Source organism: Triturus cristatus, chromosome 10, assembly GCF_964204655.1.
Source record: "Triturus cristatus chromosome 10, aTriCri1.1, whole genome shotgun sequence".
NCBI classification, from domain to species: domain Eukaryota; kingdom Metazoa; phylum Chordata; class Amphibia; order Caudata; family Salamandridae; genus Triturus; species Triturus cristatus.
Window position 1 is genome coordinate 572,204,468 of NC_140593.1, and position 23,955 is coordinate 572,228,422.

General features: G+C 43.5%; 2 protein-coding genes across 4 annotated transcripts in view; one reads left to right on the forward strand and one right to left on the reverse strand.

Moving 5' to 3' along the window:
* Positions 1-23,955, reverse strand: part of LOC146789752 (uncharacterized) — a 273,763-nt gene that overhangs the window by 158,023 nt on the left and 91,785 nt on the right. For all 3 annotated transcript variants that reach the window (XR_014970153.1, XR_014970152.1, XM_085632087.1), the window contains exon 5: positions 298-445. The gene's annotated coding sequence lies outside the window, so the exon portion shown is untranslated. The remainder of the gene's footprint in view (positions 1-297; positions 446-23,955) is intronic.
* LOC146789753 (multidrug resistance-associated protein 1-like) overlaps positions 1-23,955 on the forward strand; it is a 621,679-nt gene that overhangs the window by 25,484 nt on the left and 572,240 nt on the right. The window lies entirely within an intron of this gene.

The window sequence follows — 23,955 nt, forward strand, 5'->3', positions numbered from 1 at the left end:
GGAGAAGCGTAAAAATAAACAAAAAATAAAAAGGATATTAAAAGCATATGTGTATGTTAATAGGAGACAGCAAAGATAAAGAAAAATATTTACGCAATGAGTCATACAGTGAAAACCAGTTTCATGATGAGGAAAAAGAGAGGAAATAAAAGCAAGGGGCAGTAGCATAAGCAAGAGCAAGAGCGAAGAAAAATGAAAGGACTGGAACAAGAAGAAAAAAAGACCTAAAGAGCATAAAGAAGAAAGACAGACAAAGGAGAGAACAATAAAACAAAAGAGGAAGATTAATGAACTTACATAATATCGAGAACAAACAGGACGAGAGGAGGGTGGAGGCCACATAGAACAACGACGAGTCTTAGGCTCCCAAGGGAAGGCGGGGAGGGAGGACAGACGCAACGAACTCCAGGGGCATGAAGGCGAATGGTGATATGAAGGAAGAAATCTATACGAAGGGGAAAAAAGAATAAATGTTAAATACAGAGAAGATATACAATTGACAAAGAGATAAGCAATTGGAAAAACTGTGTAAACGCAACAATCATGAAAGGTCAATCAGGAACAAAGTGCAGAGGCAATAACACGAAACAGGTAAATGCAATCAAAAATTAAGAACTAGATGAAGCAGCAGTATCCATACTGGTAGCGTTGTGAGAGTAGAGAAAGCTCTTCAGTTTCAGCGGGTCATCATAAGTAGTAGTCTTGTTATTGAAAGTCACCTTGAAGAGGCATGGGTGAAAAAGACCATATCTCGCTCCCATAGACCGGAGCTGTGGTCTAAGTGAGAGAAAGTCCTTACGGCGATCTGCAGTGGATTTTGCATAATCCTGTGAGAAAAAAAGCCGATTACCAGACCAAGTGAGACGAGGAAGTGCCCTGGCAGCAGACAGGACGGTGAGTAAATCGGTGTATTCCAAAAAATAGAGTATAACACCTCTCGGCTTTTTTGCTTGAGTGGTAGAAAAACCAGTGGGAGGAGGACCCAGACGATGAGCTCTTTGTATGTTAAGACAGGTGGTATCCGGTAGCTGGAGAATCTTCGGTAGGAAGGATTTAAAAAATGCTAAGGCATCAGATCCCTCTGAATTTTCCGCCAGGCCATAAATGCGGAGATTATTTCTCCTACTTCTGTTTTCCAAGTTCTCAATTTGCTTGTGGAGTGTAGACACTTGAACACATAATGGATCAACCTTGGCAACAGAGGAAGCAAGAGTATCTACTTGGTGTTCTAAAAGGGTTACACGACCATCAACATTTGACCACTTGTCGGAGAGCATCTGTAGAGTGGATTTAGTTTCCTCAAGAGTGGTTTTTGTGTCTTCAATAAAAGGGCGCAAGGACTTAATTTCTTCCAAAAGGATATCCATAGTTACTGATGAAGTTTGTTTGGGAGGAGAAGGAGGGTCCTTTTTTAGTCTTTTGGTGGAAGCCTTAATGACGCCACTAGAATGCGGAGCTGAGGCAGAAGGAGAACCTTTAGCCGAGGGGTCGGAGGAGTCATCCATCTCCAGACACCTATATCTAGACCCCGTTTGAAGAAGAAATTTACGTGGAGTTGGGGAAGGCTTGCGTAACTCCTTAGATAATCTGCCCATAGATGGAATAGTAAAAATAAAAATAAGAATGACAAAATGAGGAAAAAAAGGACTGCAGCAAAAAGAGACAGCGACATCCAAAAGCGTGAAGAAATCAGTACTGTGGCAATCAAGTTGAAAGAGCCAGGGCTAAATGGAGCAACAATCCACAAAGAGCTTCGTTAAAAACTCTATACCACTGCAAGGCTGCGAAGAGTGGGGCGCAATCAGAAGCATCAGCGAAATGGCGGTCACAGGTACATTGAACTCCACATATATAAACATGTTGCATAGGACCTGGCCATATCCGGTATAGTAGAGAACAAAAAAGTCATCAAAATAATGCTCACACAAAATGTAGCGAATTTATGAAGAAAAGGGGCGAGCCATAAGGAACAAAGCTCCAAGTTGCATGGAAAGGGCTCCAAATAGAGCCAAAACCTCTCCCAGAAGTGAAGAGGGCTCAGCAAGGTGTACAACAGGCTATCAAGATGGAAAAAGAAAAAAAAAAGTCACTACTTCCATTTGAGCGAGAAGTTCAGTACCTGAGGCATCTTCGCGCTGAAAAACGAAGCTCCGTCAGCGCTGTGATAAAATGGCGGACGCTGCGAGCGAAATCACTTCATGACCTTCGACGAAGATAAGAACCAACTGCAGGCAATTATGAGGTCGCAAAGACAGCTCAGCCGTGCCTCAGCCTTTCCGAAGGCATAATTCGTAGTTTCTTCATGCTGAATAGACGCCGGGAGGTTCGTCGCGGTCACTCCTCACCGCGTTGCCCGGGAGAGCTACGAGGAAGCCGCCATTGCTCGCGGGCGCTAGCCACGCCCCCCCCTAAAAAACTAACATGAGGACATATTTTCTGAGTTTTCAAATAGCGACAAAGAACTTTTATATTATTTGTAATCTTTATGTTTTTTTATCCAGTTGACCACTTGATTAAATGTTGCACCTTGGCGAGAGGATGTGGTGTTACTTCCAGAGCTGCAGACTTTGCAACTGGGAACCAGGTTGGAGTTTCTGCTTCAGCTCAACATTCTGTGATTGTTGTCAAATCACTTAATCTCCCCATGTCTACAACCAAAATGAATTTGATCTTGTGTGATGTAACCAATACTCATGTAAAGCATTCCAATACCTGACAAGTCTGCACTATATAAAACTGCAAATACACAAAAAATAAGTGTTTTGCACACTTCTGTCATTGGGCTACATGTGGGCTACATCTGGGTGATATTTGTGCTGCATTTAGGCTCTTTTGTCTCTGGTGGCCATCTTGGGAGATTTATTTGTTATGAAGTTTCCTAATTTCCTCATTTACTGCAGTCTCCTCAGTGGGAACACTTTCAGTTTTTTATTTTGGTTCCATCAAGAAGGAATTCAGATGTGTCACACATTTGCCATAAATTCTGAATGTTAGCACTCTAGTTGCTCATTAGATCACTGTAGTAAAACTACTGCTCACCAGGGAAGTCTGCTGCTGGTATTCAAATTGCATGTTTCAGTCTGCATGTCAGAATTTGTTTATGAAATAGAAGAGGATTTGAGAAGTCAAAATGTGCCCTAATTTTTCTTTCTGCAGACCTAATCATAATTTCTATGGCAAAATGAACCCCCTCATTTTGTTCCTTTGTAAATTAAATGTTTTAAGTGTTACCACTTTATTCCAATCAAGATGGCTTCAGGTGTGCCATACTTTTGTCATAAGTAAGACTGTTAGCGCTCTAGTGGTTTGTTAGAACACTCTGGGACATTCTGTCATTGGGCTATACTTGGGCTACATCTGGGTGATATTAGGTCTACATTTGGGCTCTTTTGTCTCTGGTGGCCATTTTGGGAGATTTATTTGTTATGAAGTTTCCTAATTTCCTCATTTACTGCAGTCTCCTCAGTGGGAATACTTTCAGTTTTTTATTTTGGTTCCATCAAGAAGGCATTCAAATGTGTCACACATTTGCCATACATTCTGAATGTTAGCACTCTAGTTGCTCATTAGATCCCTGGTGAGCAGTAGTTTTACTACAGTGATCTAATGAGCAACTAGAGTGCTAACATTCAGAATTTATGGCAAATGTGTGACATCTGAATGCCTTCTTGATGGAACCAAAATAAAAAACTGAAAGTATTCCCACTGGGGAGACTGCAGTAAATGAGGAAATTAGGAAACTTCATAACAAATACATCTCCCAAGACGGCCACCAGAGACAAAAGAGCCCAAATGTAGCCCAAATATCACCCAGATGTAGCCCAAGTATAGCCCAATGACAGAATGTCCCAGAGTGTTCTTAAGAACAACTAGAGGGCTAACAGTCTTACTTATGACAAAAGTATGGCACACCTGAAGCCATCTTGATTGGAATAAAGTGGTAACACTTAAAACATTTAATTTACAAAGAAACAAAATGAGGGGGTTCATTTTGCCATAGAAATTAGGATTAGTTCTGCAGAAAGAATAATTAGGGCACATTTTGACTTCTCAAATCCTCTTCTATTTCATAAACAAATTCTGACATGCAGACTGAAACATGCACTTTGAATACCAGCAGCAGACTTCCCTGGTGAGCAGTAGTTTTACTACAGTGAAGTCTGCTGCTGGTATTCAAAGTGCATGTTTCAGTCTGCATGTCAGAATTTGTTTATGAAATAGAAGAGGATTTGAGAAGTCAACATGTGCCCTAATTATTCTTTCTGCAGAACTAATCATAATTTCTATGGCAAAATGAACCCCCTCATGTTGTTCCTTTGTAAATTAAATGTTTTAAGTGTTACCACTTTATTCCAATCAAGATGGCTTCAGGTGTGCCATACTTTTGTCATAAGTAAGACTGTTAGCCCTCTAGTTGTTTGTTAGAACACTCTGGGACATTCTGTCATTGGGCTATACTTGGGCTACATCTGGGTGATATTTGGGCTACATTTGGGCTCTTTTGTCTCTGGTGGCCATCTTGGGAGATTTATTTGTTATGAAGTTTCCTAATTTCCTCATTTACTGCAGTCTCCTCAGTAGGAAATACTTTCAGTTTTTTACTTGGTTCCATCAAGAAGGCATTCAGATGTGTCACACATTTGCCATAAATTCTGAATGTTAGTACTCTAGTTGCTCATTAGATCACTGTAGTAAAGCTACTGCTCACCAGGGAAGTCTGCTGCTGGTATTCAAAGTGCATGTTTCAGTCTGCATGTCAGAATATTTTTATGACATAGAAGAGGATTTGAGAAGTCAAAATGTGCCCTAATTTTTCTTTCTGCAGCACTAATCATACTTTCTATGGCAAAATGAACCCCCTCATTTTGTTCCTTTTTAAATTAAATGTTTTAAGAATTACCACTTTATTCCAACCAAGATGGCTTCAGGTGTGCCATACGTTTATCATAAGTAGGACTGTTAGCGCTCTAGTTGTTCTTTAGAACACTCTGCGAAGCTGCAGTAGATCACAAAGGAATCAACTGACAGTCTCTGCCCTTGTTGGATGTACATGTTTTACTGAGAATGTCAGACTTCATTCTCACATGACTGAGAAAGAGAATGTGAATTTACAGAAAATATGCGCTCAGTTAGCTTATAGATCACCTTCCAAACCTCTGTGGGAAAAGCATGAGAAAATAGTTCTCTCAAACATGATTCATGATATCACAGCAGAAGGCTTTTTTACATGGTAAAATCACCTTAGAACACCACAATTCCTAAAATGAGTATGGTACCATCAACAAATGATTTATAATGTAACTAAAGTCTTAAAACCTTCTATTAACTGCAATGCTTTTTAATGAGGTGCTATCATGTATATTGGTCCCAAGATGGCTGCCAACACTTCTTGGATGAAGTGCTGACAGCCAATCAGATCTCACGATGAGATGTGTGGTTAGGCTCCGACCAGATATATATGTGATTTTACTTTTGATTTTCTCAGGAACTACTGAACGGATTTACACCATTTAAGCAAAAGGCACATGCCTGACCTGAGGACTACCTCTTTGCCAAATTTCAAGTAATTCTGTTCAGCCGTTCGGGCTGTACCTTCGACTAAAGGTCCTATGGGAAAATGCATGGGGAAAACGCGTTTTGGGACCCCCCTTTTTTCTCAGCCCCCGCTTGACAAATTCCCCCGAGACTTTCAGGGTAGGAGCTGAGCGGAGCGCCCCATTAGTTTTGAAAATTTCACAAAGATAAGTCAACCGGCGCCAAAGTTATTCAAAATAGAATTTTCAGATTTCCTATGGGAACTTTGTCCTAACTATAACTATCTACTGGCGACCGCCAGTAGATTATATATATATATATATATATATATATATATATATATATATATATATATATATATATCTTCAATTCTCCTCCAACTCCCGATCATCACCAAGGAAGACAGCACCCACGGTTCTGTACATTTATTGAAACAGAACACTTGCACAAACAAACAGACGCGTTTTGGCAACGGCCTTCTCCCGCGCTTTGTTTCTATTTAGCCACCGGGGGGCCCCAAGTCCCTGGGGCAATATATTATAGTGATGGGGGGCCAGAGGGGCCCCCCAGCCCCAAGGACCGCCATCCCTGGGGCTTTTCTGAAATATGCGGGGGGGCTTTATGCTAATATATGCGGGGGAGCTCAAGCCCCCCCACACGCCCCGGGGACCGCCACCTCCCCGGGGCTCTAAATATTCAAATTTGGGGGTCTGTGACGGACCCCCAGCCCTGGAGACCACCACCCCCTGGGGCTTTGGAAATGTTGGGAGGGGGGCTGCACGGCCCCCCTCCTGGAGCCTTGTCGTGGCCCTGGGGACCGCCACCCCCCAGGACCGGCTATTGCAGTGTCCCGGGGTGCCCACCCCCGGAACACTGTAGTTTGCTATGGCAGGGCGGGAGCCTAGCGGCTCCTGCCCTGCCATAGCAAACTTGGTTTGGATTTTGAAAGAGAGAGCAGGAAACCTGCTCTTTCTTTCAAAATTCAAGCCAAATTGCTTTTCCACACGGGGAGCTGCATCTTAGCAGCTTCCCATGTGGAAAAGCAATGCCGGCTCCCGCAGGAGGTGGGGAGCCGGCGGGACCGTGAGGGGATTGGGGACCCCTCCACGGCCCCCAATGGAGAGGGCCAGCCCAGGGGGATGGGGTCCCCGGGGCTTTTAGTGGCCCGGGAGGGGGGCCACGCAGCCCCTCTCCCCAAAATTAAAAACAAAAATTAAAAAAAAAGAAAGTCCGGCCCCGGGGGATGGGGTCCCCAGGGCCATAAGTGGCCAGAGGAGGGGGGCAACGCAGCCCCACTCCAAAAATAATAAACAAGAAAAAGGCCATGCCCCGGGGGATGGGGTTCCTGGGGCCGATTAAGGCCTCAGGAGGGGGGCCACGCGGCCCACTTCCAAATTATTAAAAAAAAAAAAAAAAAATTAGGGGGCAGGCCCTGGGGGATGGGGTCCCTAGGGCCAAGAATATTAGGAAAAGAAGGGGAGCCACCCCTTCTTAAAAAGTAAAAAAATTAAAAGACCGGCATCGCGCCGCAGGCCACGCCCCCTCCTTTCAGCGAACTCCCCTTGAATACTGGGGGTCCCTGGGTGCCAACTAGCCCACCAGGAACCTCCAGTTTGCGCCAGGGGGCTGCGTTGCAGACAGGTGGTCTGAGGCCACTCCCCTTTTTACACCTCTCTGCAACGCAGCTCTGTGGCGCTTAATGGAGGTAGCTGGTGGGCTAGTTGCGCCCCGGGGACGCTCAGGATTCAAGGTGAGTTAATCCCCCAACTTAAAACGTGCCACAGGGTGCGTTTGCACAGGGGTGAAGGGAGGGGGTGGGACCTGAGGTGACATGTGTGCAAACACGCCCTGTAGCATGTTTTAAGTTGAGGAATTAATACCTCTTCAATCCTGAGGGTCCCTGGGGGCCAACTAGCCCACCAGGTACCTTCTGTAAGCGCCATGGAGCTGCGTTGCAGAGTATTGTAAAAAGGGGCATGGCCTCTTAACACCTCTCTGCAACGCAGCTCTCTGGCGCATACTGGAGGTACCTGGTGGACTAGTTGGCCCCCAGGGACCCTCAGGATTGAGGAGGAATTAATTATCCAACTTAAAATGCGCCACAGGACGTGTTTGCAGACAAGTCACCTCAGGCCACGCCCCGTTCCTTCACCATTGTGCAAATGCGCCCGTGGCGAGTTGTAAGTAGGGGAATTAATTCTCTTTCAATACTGGGGGTCCCTGAGGGCCAACTAGCCCACCAGGTACCTCCAGTATGCACCACGGAGCTGCGTTGTAGACAGGTGTTCAGAGACCATGCCCCTTTTTACACCTCTCTGCAACGCAGCTCTGTGGCTCTTACTGGAGGTACCTAGTGGGCTAGTTTGACCCTAGGGACCCTTAGGATTCAAGGGGACTTAATTTCCCAACTTAGAACGGACACAGGGCGCGTTTACACAGTGGTGAAGGGAGGGGACGGGGCCTGAGGTGATGTGTGCAAACACGCCCTGTGGCGTGTTTTAAATTGGGGAATTATTTCCCCTTCAATCCTGAGGGCCCCTGGGGGCCAACTAGCCCACCAGGTGTTTCCAGTAAGTGACACTGCGCTGCGTTGCAGAGAGGTGGTGCAGGCCGTGCCCCTTTTTACACCTCTCTGCAACGGCGCTTACTGGAGGTACCTAGTGGGCTAGTTTGACCCTAGGGACCCTTAGGATTCTAAGGGACTTAATCTCCCAACTTAAAATGCCACAGGGCGCGTTTACACAGTGGTGAATGAGGGGATGGGGCCTGAGGTGACGTGTGAAAACACGCCCTGTGGCGCGTTTTAAGTTGAGGAAATAATTCCCTTTCAATCCTGAGAGCCCCAGGGGGCCAACTAGCCCACCAGGTGCTTCCAGTAAGCGCCACTGTGCTGTGTTTCAGAGATGTGGCCCAGGCCATGCCCCTTTTTACACCTCTCTGCAACGCAGCTCTGTGGCACTTACTGGAGGTACCTAGTGGGCTACTTGGACCCTAGGGACACTCAGGATTCAAGGGGACTTAATATCCCAAATTAAAACAGCCACAGGGCACGTTTACACAGTGGTGAAGGGAGGTGATGAGGCCTGAGGTGACGTGTGCAAACACGCCCTGTGGCGGGTTTTAAGATGGGGAAATATTTTCCCTTCAATCCTGAGGGTCCCTGGGGGCCAACTAGTCCACCAGGTGCTTCCAGTAAGCGCCACTGCGCTGCGTTGCATAGAGGTGGTCCAGGCCGTGCCACTTTTTACACCTCTGGAGATACCTGGTGGGCTAGTTGGACCCAAGGGACACTCAGGATTCAAGGGGACTTTATCCCCCAAATTAAAACGGTCACAGGGCGTGTTTGCACACGTCAACTCAGGCCTCATCACCTCCCTTCACCAGTGTGCAAACGCGCTCTGTGGCGCATTTTAAGAGGTAGTTTTAATCCCCCTGCCCTATTATGTACTAGGGGCTTACAGAGGAGGTCATTCTAATCACAGGGGTACCCCAACACATAGTGTTCCCTAGTGTATGTAGTTGTTTTAACTGTATTCTAAGTGTCTCTTAGCATAGCACTGGCTCTAGGACTGGTTAGTCAGTCAGTTACCACTAATACCCATCTGAAAAAATTGTAAAAACTGCACCAAAACCCAAACACTTATAAATTCACCCAGGCACTCTCCTTGCAGTAATCTAATCATGCACTGAGCCAGGCCTTAGCACATAGACTGCTTCAAACGCCGATCCACTATGCATGCAGTCCTGTAACCACCTACAAACTTGTCTTTCACACCTTCAATTCCCCAGTCAGTATCCATACACTTCCAGCAAACACCCTGTCACTCCCCTTGCACTCCTCTAGTGACCCATTCAGCACCATGTACTAATCCATTCACTGCGCCAAAACCCAAACACTTAAAAATTCACCCAGGCACTCTCCTTGCAGTACTCTAATCATTCAGTCAGTACCCAAGTACTCATCCAGTGACCCTGACAAAAAACAAAATTTCAGTTTCAATATTTTAAAAAACATTTTTATTTCCATTTATATTAAAAATCTATAATGTAATTTAAAAAATAAAATATGTAAAAATAAACAGTTAAAAAACTATAGAAAATCAGTATAAAAAAAATATATATATATATATATATATAACTATTATTACATTTAAAAATTAGCATTTAAAAAACCTTAGAAATTCACTGAAAAAACCATAGGTTTCATGGCTGTTATAGTTAGCTGGACATTTCACTCGTACAAAACCATTGAAATTCCTCTGTTATAGTTAGTTCTGCTAACTATAACTCGCGCGCCCGCAATCCACTGCTGATGAGGTCACATATTACATCATTCATGATATGGTCAGTGACATCACTGATGACATCACTGATGACATCTCAAATTACATCACTGATGACATCATCCACGTGACAATCAGCTACACCTCATCATACACTAGTATAACCTTTCATCATTCACTGTAAAATACAGAGTACCATATTTGAATCCATTGACTCACCAATGCAAGTTTCTAAAAACCCACTCAGTGATTCCTAGATCTACACACACATCTAATCACTTACCTATAGATTCACTCATGCATGCTGTCAATGATCAATAGAACACTATCAAATATACTTATACACCTATATCGACATTACACACCAGCACACATCCTATTCACTTATGCAGTCATCCTACTCACTTATGCAAACAATGGATCATACTTACATTTAGTCAACTACACACTTATACAAACACCACTTCATTCCTTCATATAGATAGTAACTCATACTTAGGGGTCGATTCCGATCCTGGAGAAAGCGGGTACGGACCGTCGGTCGGGGCGTATTCTCCGTCCGACTTGTACCCGGTAAAAACACCATACAAACATGCAAGTACGATTCGTACGGAAACACCATTTCCGTACGATTCGTACAAAACACCGACCGACATAAAAACACATACAAATGGGATCCGGGACGGCGCGTACGCGACATGCGGACGGAGTTAGGCACCTTTTTACATACCAGCAAGTACGATTCGTACCGACAGCACTCCGGACAGCTATATTTTTACGGCACACAAAAAGTGCCGGTAAAGCTAAGTACGCCGCGAAGCATGAGGAAAAGGGGGCCCGGTATGCGCCGGACACCCCCCCAGCCCCCCCGTATGTCCGCGACGTCCCCCCAGCCCCCCCGTATGTCCGCGATGTCCCCCCAGCCCCCCCGTATGTATGGTGCGGACCCCCACCCCCGTATGTACGGTGCGGACCCCCACCCCACCCCCGTATGTACGGTGTGGACCCCCACCCCACCCCCCGTATGTACGGTGCGGACCCCCACGTAGCGTAGCGCTGGGGGTCCGCACCGTACATACGGGGGTGGGGGTCCGCACCATACATATGGGGGTCCACACCGTACATACGGGGGTGGGGGTCCGCACTGTACATACGGGGGTGGGGTGGGGGTTCGCACCGTACATACGGGGGTGGGGGTCTGCACCGTACATACGGGGGGGCTGGGGGGACATCGTGGACATACGGGGGTGGGGGACCGCACTGTACATACGGGGGGGCTGGGGGGACGTCGCGGACATACGGGGGGCTGGGGGGACATCGCGGACATGGGGGGGCTGGGGGGATGTCGCGGACATGGGTGGGTTGTTCGGCGCGTATGCGGGCACATGTTTGGACGTCTCCATGGTTGCTGTGGAGGTTCGCTCCGTACGGTGTTTTTACCATACGGTTGTGGATTCGGACGGACTGGACGGATCGTACATGCGCGTTCGGACGTCGGTTTACCGAGTTGTACGTAAAAACGTCCGGGGATGTTTCGGACACTTTTTCCGACCCGAGGACGTGTTGGGGTATATTCCCAATGCGATTCGTATGGTGTTTTTTACATATGAATCGTACTTGCCAGTTTGTACAGGACTTGTACGATTCGTACGTAAAAAAATCCGGATACGATTCGTACGGGGAATATTTTTCCAGGATCGGAATCGACCCCCCAGTGTGTTATAAAATCACTATTACAAGTATACAGTTATCCATACAGTCACTCATACAATCACTGAGTCTTATGTATACTTATTTATATACAACTGTCACATACACTGCATTTAATTTTTCTAGTTTGTTGGACATGTACCATTGAGAGATATATTTGCTCATCACCACACCCATAAAGATATTCACTCACCCAAACAACTGTTATAACATGCAGTCTTAACCTCATATACCTACTGAATCAACTATTCACACATCTTTGGGCAGTCACACACACCCCACCGAACCTCACACACATTCACTCTCCCATACAAATACTCAGTTAACTAATCAATAACTAATATAGACTTTCACGTAGCTAGTACCCAACTGGTGCAGCAGTTTACACAACAATTGACAAAGTGATACAGATATTCACACAGTTTAGTCACTTTCCAATATATTTAGTGAGACAGTATAAATTAGTCAAGTAAACAGTCAATCACACTGCTACTAAATCCTCGATCCAGATATTTATATATCCACTCATTCTTCAATGCAGATTGCTATATATTATCTACTGGCGGTCGCCAGTAGATAGTTATAGTTAGGACCGTGTTTCCATAGGAAATCCGCAACATTCTATTTGGAATAACTTTGGCGCCAGTTGACGAATCCTCGCGAAATTTTCAAAATAGGTGGGGCGCTCCGCTCCGCTCCTACCCTGAAAGTCTCGGGGGGATTCGTCAAGCGGGGGCTGAGAAAAAAGGGGGGTCCCAAAACGCGTTTTTCCCATGCAATTTTCCATAGGGATCTTTAGTCCAAGGTACAGCCCGAACGGCTGAACAGAATTACTTGAAATTTGGCAGCGAGGTAGTCCTCAGCTCAGGGAAGTGCCTTTTGCAGGTCTGGTGTCAATCTGTTCAGTAGTTCCTGAGAAAATCAAAAGTAGAATCATATATATATATATGTGGGCGGAGCCTAACCACACATCTCATCCTGAGATCTGATTGGCTGTCAGCACTTCATCCAAGAAGTGTTGGCAGCCATCTTGGGACCAATATACATGATAGCACCTCATTAAAAAGCATTGCAGTTAATAGAAGGTTTTAAGACTTTAGTTACATTATAAATCATTTGTTGATGGTACCATACTCATTTTAGGAATTGTGGTATGTTCTAAGGTGATTTCACCATGTGAAAAAGCCTTCTGCTAGGATATCATGATTGAGAGAAAAATATTTTCTCATGCTTTTCCCACAGAGGTTTGGAAGGTGATCTATAAGCTAAACGGAGAGCTTATTTTCTGTAAATTCACATTATCTTTCTCAGTCATGTGAGAATGAAGTCTGACATTCTCAGTAAAACATGTACATCCAACAAGGGCAGAGACTGTCAGTTGATTCCTTTGTGTTCTACTGCAGCTTCCCAGAGTGTTCCAAAGAACAACTAGAGCGCCAACAGTCCTACTTATGATAAACGTATGGCACACCTGAAGCCATCTTGCTTGGATTAAAGTGGTAACTCTTAAAATATTTAATTTAAAAAGGAACAAAATGAGGGGGTTCATTTTGCCATAAAAAGTATGATTAGTGCTGCAGAAAGAAAAATTAGGGCACATTTTGAGTGACTTCTCAAATCCTCTTCTATTTCATTAAACAATTCTGACATGCAGACTGAAACATGCACTTTCAATACCAGCAGCAGTTTTCCCTGGTGAGCAGTAGCTTTACTACAGTGATCTAATGAGCAAAAAGAGTGCTAACATTCTGAATTTATGGCAAATGTGTGACACATCTGAATGCCTTCTTGATGGAATCAAAGTAAAAAACTGAAAGTATTTCCTACTGAGGAGACTGCAGTAAATGAGGAAATTAGGAAACTTCATAACAAATAAGTCTCCCAAGATGGCCACCAGAGACAAAAGAGCCCAAATGTAGCTCAAAATCACCCAGATGTAGCCCAAATATAGCCCAATGACAGAAGTGTGCAAAACACTTATTATTTTGTGTTTTTGCAGTGTTATAGTGCAGACTTGTCAGGTATTGGAGTGCTTTACATGAGCATTGGTTACATCACACAAGAACAAATTCATTTTGGTTGTAGACATGGGGAGACTAAGTGATTTGACCAAAATCACAATGTCGAGCTGAAGCAGAAACTCCAACCTCGTTCCCCAGTTGCAAAGTCTGCAGTTCTGGAAGTAACACCACATCCTCTCCCCTAAGTGCAACATTTAATCAAGTGATCAACTGGATAAAAAAACATAAAGATTACAAATAATTTAACAGTTCTTTATCGCTATTTGAAAACTCAGAAAATATGTCCTTATTTTAGGCTTTTAGAGCACTAACCATAATTTTGATGCCAATAAGACCCTCTCATATATATAATTTCTAAAGGAAATGCTCTAGGTATTACAGTTTTGATTACATCAAGATGACGTCAGGCGTTCCACACTTTTGTAATAAATATAGAATGTAAGCAATCTAGTTGTTCATTAGGATACTGTTGAGAGGCAAAGGCCAGGGGCACGGACTCTGAAAATTGAAGGCAGGTAGGAGGGTGCAAAGGCAACAATTTAACCACACTGAGCAGACAGGAAGGGCCGTGGCAGCACAACAGACTATGGAGGGCAGTGGAAAGGGGGGCAGGGGCAACAAACCAACAATAAAGGACTTGCAAGAGAGGCTGTGGCAATGTAATAGACCATTGTGGGCAGAAGGAAGAGGCAATGGTAGTACAACCATACATGCCAACAGACCCCATTCAGCCAGGAAACGTCCAATGTTTTTAAGCTCAAACGGGCTTTATTTGATCTGTCTCCTGTCTACAATCTCCTCTTTTTCAATGTAACTCAAAGGGGAATACCCCAGTTTTTTTTCAAAATCTCCCTCTTACCAAGTTCAAAATGCTCGCAAGTATGGTACATTGGATCATGAAAGGAAATGGGGTAGGGACATGGACTTGGATAACAGAGGACAGGAGGGACATGGAGAGGTGCACCAAACTGACCCTGCAGGGCAGGCATCAAGGTTTGCAGCAGCACAATACACCACACAGGGCATGCGGGACGGGAGTGCAGCACAACAATCCATAGAAAGCAAGAGGGAGGGGACAGGACCATGCACATGGACAACAGAGAACAGAGGGGCAAGAGGCAATGGTAGCTAGCTGACCATAATGGACAGACAGGAGAGAAAGCTGCAGCATAACAGACCATAAAGAGCAGGAGGGACGGATCAGGGGCATTCCAATGGAACAGACAAGCCAGGAGGGAGGGAGTAGGGGTCTGCACATGTAAACAGAGGGCTGGGGGCAAGGGGGCAGGGCAGGAGCAGCAAGATAGCCATGGAGGTCAGGCAGGATGGGCACTAGAAGCAAGACACACCATGAAGAGCAACAGTGAGACTGTGATGGCATACACACAGACCATGGAGGGAAGGTGGGAGGGGGTCAGGGGCAGCTAACTGACCACACAGGGAAGGTGGGAGGGGCCATGTCAGCACAGAAGACCATGCATGGCAAGTGGGAGGGTTAGTGGCAGCACAATGGCTATGATGGGCAAGAAGGCGGGTGCAGGGGCATGCACAAAGGACGATGGAGGATAGAAGGGAGGGTCAGGACCTGTGCACAGACAAGAAAGTTCAGGGGAAGGGGCCTCACAACAGACCGCACGGGGCAGGCAGGAGGAGCAGTTGCAGCACAACAGACCAGGGAGGGCAGAAGGGTGTGGCAGTACAATGGACCATGTAGGACAGGAGGAAGAGCATAGGGGCATGGCATGTGGACAGGCAGGGTGGAGGTGGCAGGGACAGGTTACAGTCATCTGATAATGCTAGGCAGGTGGGAGGGGAGTGGCAGCTCAACAGAACACTCAGAGTAGATAGGAGTGGCAGGTCCATGGAACATGGTGGGCAAAAAGGATGGAGCAGGGGCATGCACAAAGACATCGGAGGGCAGGGGGAAGGAGAATAGGGGCAGCAAGCTAAGCAAAGAGTTTAAGCAGGAGGTCAATGATGGGGCATAGAATTGGGCAATGGAGGGCAGGAGGAGGGGACTGGTACATCATACTAAATTGAGGGCAGTGGCAGCACATCAAACCATGCATGGCAGGAGGGAGGAGGCTAGTCCATGGATTCACACAACAGAGGATAGGGAGGAGGGGGATGGGGCAGCAAGCTAACTGTTCAGAGAAGGCGGGTATTAGGAACGTTATTGTTTTTAAAACGTGTGTCTGTGCGAACTACTTAAAATACGAACAAGTATGCAGCATAATCTCACTTTTATTCAGGAAGAAGAGGATGTTTGTGACTGTGACTCCGGGCTCACTTGGCAGAAACACCCCCTGACCCTCCACCCCCTATCGCAAAATGTAATGCCCGTGAAAAGGGTAGGTGAACACAGTGTTATATAGAACATAGTCCTGAGAGCACGATTGAAAATGAAAACTAGATATAGTATGTGGTATAAACTATGCACCAAAAAGTGTGATATTAGATGAACCGGGCGTGAAATATAATATGCAATACATTGTGCGCAATGACAGATTCATTGGAGAGCGCGAGATAGCACAGGCACTAGCGCGTGCTATGCGATGTGCGCCTTGGAGTGTAATATGTACAGGGCAGTGTTGTGTAACCTAACTAGTCTCTAAAGTTGTAATATAAAATATGTGCTGGGGAGTGTAACGTTGCATATGCACTGTGACAAAGATATGGATCCCAGATTGTAATATGTATGGCATAGCACTGTGCGTTATAACATAGGCATCGAGGAAGGCACGTTAGATGGGGCAAATAACCCGTGCGAAGACAAGTGTGGCATGACATATTCACGGGGTGGTGTTACTGTGCACATGGGCTAGAGAGTGTCATAGCATATGCACTAGCTGGTGGAATACAACACAGAGGTGTGTGGCACTCGGCAGGCAATGGTGGGTGTAACACAGCATTGGGCTCTGCCAGGAGCGCGCTGTGACTCTCAAGTGATGTTCGTCCCCTTTCCAGAGAGTAAAATAAAAAGTATTACACATCCGGCAGTGGATGTGTGTTTTATTAACCGTGAGGGGGGTTTCTTACATAGTTTTGGTCGAATTTTTGTCGAATCCCCTTTGAATGGCTTGGTGTGCATGTGTATTAAATGTGCCCGTCAATAGCTACCCATGTTTGTATAAATAAACGACAAGGGTGTCTACCGGGATTAGGCACGGTAGGGCATCAGACATGTCAGAGCTTCACTAGTGGTGTAAATACATTCCACGTGGAATCATTGTATGCATAGTCGCCTTTTAATAAATATCACTCAAATCGTCATGGTGATAGGTACGTACGGTTTGTCCAGCATGTCCTAGGTGTGTCTATAAATATATATTTTTTAAAAATAATAAAAAACAGTGGCCGGCCCTGGGGATTGGGGTCAAAAAAATATAATTAGGAGACAGGCCCTGGGGGATTTGGTCATCAGGGCCAATAAATTAGAATAAGAAGGGGGAATCACATAGCCCCCTTCTTAAAAAATTAAAATAAATAAAAGACTGGCATCGTGCCGGAGGCCACGCCCCCTCCTTGCAGCACTCTGCAAACGAGCCCCCTGGCGAGTTGTAAGTTGGGGAATTAATTCCTCTTCAATACTGAGGGTCCCTGAGGGCCAACTAGCCCAACAGGCATCTCCAGTATGCGCCAGGGAGCTGCGCTGCAGACAGGTGTTCTGAGGCCAAGTCCCTTTTTACACCTCTCTGCAACGCAGCTCTGTGGCACTTACTGGAGGTACCTAGTGGTCTAGTTTGACCCTAGGGACCCTTAGGATTCAAGGGGACTTAATCTCTCAACTTAGAACAGCCACAGGGCGCGTTTACACAGTGGTGAAGGGAGGGGACGGGGCCTGAGGTGACGTGTGCAAACACGCACTATGGCACGTTTTAAATTGGGGATATAATTTCCCTTCAATACTGAGGGCCCCTGGGGGCTAACTAGCCCACCAAGTGCTTCCAGTAAGCGCCACTGAGCTGCATTGCAGAGAAGTGGTCCAGGCTGTGCCACTTTTTACACCTCTCTGCAACGCAGCTCTGTGGCACTTACTGGAGGTACCTAGTGGGCTAGTTGGACCCTAGGGACCCTCAGGATTCAAATGAACTTAATCTCCCAACTAAAAACGGACACAGGGCGTGTTTACACAGTGGTGAAGGGAGGGGACGGGGCTTGAGTTAACGTGTGCAAAAACGCCCTGTGGCCTGTTTTAAGAGGTAGTTTTAATCCCCCTGCCCTATTATATACTAGGGGCTTACAGAGGAGGTCATGCTAATCACAGGGGGACCCCAACGCATAATGTTCCCTAGTGTATGTAGGTGTTTTCACTGTATTCTAAGTGTCTTTTAACATAGCACTGGCTCTAGGACTGGTTAGATTACCACCAGTATCCGTCTGAAAAAGTTGAGGGTACAAGATGATTTTGCAACAAGGATTCTTTCTGCTCTTCTTTTTGCTCTTTCTGCACGTTATCCTTCTTCCTGCACTTTTCTTCGTCTTTGAGGACTTCTGTTGCTTCTTTCTGCACTTCTTTTTTTTCTTTCTGTGCATTTTTTCTTCTGTCTTCACATGTCCTATCTCTGTAGGCATAGTTAGAAATTAGCATTTAAAAAACCTTTGAAATTCACAGAAAAAAACCATAGGTTTCAGGGGGGTTATAGTTAGCGGGACTTTTCACTTGTACAAAACCATTGAAATTCCCCCGTTATAGTTAGTTCAGCTAACTATAACTCGCGCGCCCGCAACGCACTGCTGATGACGTCACATATTACATCACTCATGACATGGTCAGTGACATCACTCATGACATCACTGATGACATCTCAAATGACATCACTGATGACATCACTGATGACATCATCCTTGTGATAGAGTGGCAGACCTCCTCTCACCCTAATATAACCTTTGATACACACATTCAAAAATAGAGACTAAAATTTTCAAAACAATGGACATACCAATACCAGTTACAACAACCTCTTCAGTAATTCTAAGATCCACATACACATCCACTCATTCACCAACAGTCCTATAGAGTCACTCATACATGTACTCACTCATCATATGTACTCATACACCTATACATCCTGTTACACAATGCCACTCATCCATAGAGTTACTCACACACATAGTCACTCATGCGAATAAAGAATCAAACATACATTTACTTGCATATACAGTTATACACACACCACCACACTTACTTCTACGGAAACTTACACATACTTAGTCTTTTAAACAATCACTTATAGAAACACATACTTATTCATACAGGAACTCTTTCAATCTCTCACTCTCACATATACTCACTTATATACACCAATAGTCACATATACTAGTTTAAAACATATGTAGTTACTCATAAAGACACTATTGAGACAGTCATTCACTCACTAACACACCCATACACACACTCATCCACCCATACAGTCCTGCACACATGCTGTCTTCAACACATACAAACAGTGAGTCACTCATTCATGCACCTATGCACTACGTAATACCCACCGAACCATGCAGACACTCAGACTGATACTCAAAAAACCAACTAATAACCTATATAGACACCCATGTAGCTACTCACCAACCCATGCAGCCACTTATACACAAAGTGAGAGACTGATACAGATATTTACATATTTAAACATTACTCACTAAGCCATGTGTTCACTATGATACACTTAATCAGTCAGTTACACAATCAATTTTTCAAAAACAAATCATCCATTTAGACACTTGTATATCCATTTATTCTTCCATCGACCTTGAGATATACATATATAAAACATATTTAATTTTCAGAAAAACAGACATTCACTGGATGATGTCATCAGTGATGTCATTTTAGATGTCATCAGTGATGTCATGAGTGATGTCACTGACCATGTCATGAGTGATGTAATATGGGACGTCATCAGCAGTGCATTGCGGGCGCGTGAGTTATAGTTAGCTGAACTAACTATAACGGGGGAATTTCAATGGTTTTGTACAAGTGAAAAGTCCAGCTAACTACAACACCCCTGAAACCTATGGTTTTTTTCAGTGAATAGAATACATATTTAAATCACGAACCAAACCACATTCACTGGATGATGTAATTGGTGGAGAAGTGTGGCTCAATGGTTAGAGCGACAGACCCTGATGCAGAGGTCTGGCCCGGGACCAGGGTTCAATTCCCGCCTCGGCGGCTCTTGGATTCAATTTCCCCGGACCTGATAATTCTCGCCTCAGTGCCTATTCTAATCATGGGTCCCACTGTGCAACTCTGGGCAATAGCTTGCTTAATCTCCACAACGGCCCCCACAGCGCTAGGATGCCTGGCTTCACCTTGGGGGTGCCCAGGAGTGGACATCTCACAGGAAAACCAGGAAGGGTTCCACAGCGGTATGAATACAGCGCTACGAGACCCCTGGGTAGAAGTGCGCTATATAAGTACAAATACATTTACATTTGAGATGTCATCAGTGATGTCATCAGTGATGTCACTGACCATGTCATGAATGATGTAATATGTGACATCATCAGCAGTGGATTGCGGGCGCGCAAGTTATAGTTAGCAGAACTAACTATAACGGAGGAATTTCAATGGGTTTGTACGAGTGAAATGCCCAGCTAACTATAACAGCCCTGAAACCTATGGTTTTTTCAGTGAATTTCTAAGGTTTTTTAAATGCTAATTCCTAACTATAACATGTCTGAAACTTATTGTTTTTTTCAGTGAATAAATATATATCCAGTGAGTTCAACAGTAGGGAAAGTGTTGGATAGCGGAGGGGTGAAAATTACAATTCTCACTCCAGTGAGTGCAACAGTAGGGAAAGTGTTGGATAGCGGAGGGGTAAAAATTAGTATTCCCACTCCAGTCAATGCAACAGTAGGGCAAGTGTTGGATAGTGTAGGGTTAAAATTTACTATTCTCACTCCAGTCAGTGCAACAGTAGGAAAAGTGTTGGATAGCGGAAGGGTAAAAATTACTTTTCCCACACCAATGAGTGCAACAGTAGGGAAAGTGTTGGATAGCGGAGGGGTAAAAATTACTATTCTCACTCCAGTGAGTGCAACAGCAGGGAAAGTGTAGGATAGCGGAGGGATAACATTTACTGTTCCCACTCCTGTCAGTGCAACAGTAGGGAAAGTGTTGGATAGCGGAGGAGTAAAAATTACTTTTCCCACTCCAATGAGTGTAACAGTAGGGAAAGTGTTGGATAGAGGAGGGGTAAAAATTACTATTCACACTCCAATGAGTGCAACAGTAAGGAAAGTGTTGGATAGCGGAGGCGTATGAATATTCCCTCTCCAGTGAGTGCAACCGTAGGGAAAGTTTTGGATAGTAGAGGGATAGAATTTACTATTCCCACTCCAGTCAGTGCACCATTAGGAAAAGTGTTGGATTGCAGAGGGGTAAACATTAGTATTCCCACTCCAGTCAGTTTTAAATTAAAAACAAAGATATCAACAATAACAACAAAAATGTAAAAAACTAAATAAATTAAAAATATTAAAAATAAAAATATATTTAATATTACAAATAAAAAATACATACTATAATGTTAAATGCATATGACAAATACCTACAAATATATTAAATAAAATACAAAATTATAATTTTCAAACAAAAATAATTTTAATTAGAAATTATTTAGAAACAAAAACATTAATTACCTAATTTTAGCTTTTTTATTTCCTACCCTATAACACCACTCAATTCACAACCCACATTTCAATTAAAAAAAAATTACTTCCATAATTAACATAATTATCAATTAAAGTAATATTATTAATTAAAAAACAAATTAAAACACTTACAAAATAATTAACTTCCCACCCTTTACCCCTACAACTCACAGCTAAAATTGAACTGTAAAAAAATAATTACACAATTAAAATTTGTTTTCAATAAAAAAACAAATAGTATTTAACAGCTAATTCATCATCATAATCTTTATTTCGATCACTTGGACCATAAAAGATGCAACAAAATACAGTTTGTACAACAACAATAAAAGAAAGATTACATATGGATGAAATTAGAAGACCTAAAAACATTCAATTAAAAAAATCAAGGTATACATGCAGTCATGTTGAGCTTGATAAAATGGTTACGGATAAACCACATTGCTGTAAGGAATCTAGCGACTGCGAATACAGTTGGGGCAGATAGATCTGTTTTTAAGATTCTATATGCAGAAGAATAATTCCTAAAGCCTAACTTTTTGAGGAGAGGAATGAGCCAATGTTTCCGAGCTATGTTATAAGCTGGGCAAAAAAATATAATGTGAAGGTCATTCTCTCTGGGATGATCACATGCTGGGCAATGAGCCATGGTATGTATTTTTGTCCAGTATTCAGTGTGTGCCCTCAAAGGAAGGGTACCGTATCTCCACTGCATGTATAACTTCCTTGCTATTTGAGGGGCCACATCATCGAAGACGGACTCTAGATGGTAAAAATCTTTAACAGCAAGTAAGTGGTTAGATAAGGATCCCTTTTGCATGGTCTCAATAGTAATCTGTAGCTTATACTCAAAGTAGGCCTTTGCTAAAGATTTGCGGGAGATCCTGCAGCATGTGTTTTCCAGGTTAGACCACAAGTCTGGTCTTCCCAAGGCTTGAAGAGTGAGCCTGATATATTTTAGCCATGGTATTTGTGAGACCTTGGGTAAACACAGGATCTCCACGAGTTCGGCCCTGTAGCTAACTAGCTCAGGCGCACTCCAAATTTTACGCCAAAAAGTCAAAGGTTTCAAACCCAACTCCTCCTTAATAGGTCGTAGGCCCAAGTCAAATCTTAAGGGGAGGAGTGGTGTGCTAGATGGTAATGCTGTCAGTTGTCTTATGAAACTATTCTCAGTTATCTAGAGTTTCTGATCAGCAGTGTGCCCCCAAATCTCACCCCCGTAAGTTGCTGCCCCTCTGGCCTGCGTTTTATAGATTTGGAGAGGTGGGCCCAGTGGTTTGTAGGTCGACCTAGTTAGCATCCTGCATATCCCGCCCGTACTCTGCACCAGCTTCATATTTGCCTTAATTCTGTGCGTCTCCCAGGTCATGGATTGGTTTAGGGTTACCCCCGAGTAATCAAACGTGCTAACCCGCTCCAATCTAACGGACCCTAACATGGGGTTTGGGCGGGATGAAGGCTGCGGATTGAAAATCATGTATTTGGTTTTAGACGCATTGATTTCCAACCCACGCCCTTCACAAAAATTCGTGAACCCATCCAGCACCCGTTGTATGCCCGTGGGTGATTTGGAGAGCAGTAGGGTGTCATCGGCAAACATAATTGCCGGCACCTTGCTGGGGTTTAACTTGGGGGCATCAATATTTTAACAGCTAATTATAAAGTAAGTAAAATGTATTTACTCCCCACCCTTTACCCCTATAAAACCAAAACCCACCCAAAAACAATTACCCTAAATAATTATCAATTAATTAATTATTAATGGTAAACTAATTATAAATTAAACATAAATTACTTACCACCCTTTACCCCTATAAACCCCACAACCCACACCTAAAATTAATTACACAATTTCGGTATTCAATTTTCAATTAATTACTTAATATTAATTAACAACAAATTATTAATTAAACATAAATTACTTCCCACCCTTCACCCCTATAAACCCCACAACCTGCTCCTAAAATTAATGACACAATTTCCATATTAATTAATTAAAATAAAATAGTTCCCACCCTTTACCCCTATCACCCCCACAACCCACACCTAAAAAAAGTACACAATTACCCTAATTGATTGCCAATTAATTAATATTAATCAAAAAGCAATTAATAATTAATTAATAATACATTACTTACCAAAATGAACACTATAAAATCTAAATATAAATAAATATGAATAAATAAAAAATTATAATTAATTTATTATAATTAAATTACTTCCCACCCTAATCCTTTATAAACCCACAACCTGCTACGGATCTAAAAAACGCAAAATTGTATTAAAATAAAATTGCCAACTACTACAAATTTAACACATATATTTAAAAACATAAACAATACTTATACAAAAAAATACATCACATACATTTAAAATATATACTAAAATACATAACACTAATTAAAAAAATCCATATTCTAAAATACTATATTTTTGCAAACGATATTGATGACTTCTGGACGATATTTCTTACCTTAAAATTGATATTCTTGACCACGATATTCTTGCGGTCGATATTTCTGTATCACGATACTTACAACTCAATATTAAGTCGACATTTTCATCTCGCTATTTTGTCTAAATACCCACCAGGTTGTATAAATGGTAGGAGTGCCTACTACGTTACCAGAACTTGAGAACCAAAAACCAGGACATATTGCAAAAATAGAAGAACGACTACAATTTTACATCAACGGAGCGGCGCACAATGACAACTGTTATCAACATAGAAACACAGAACAGGC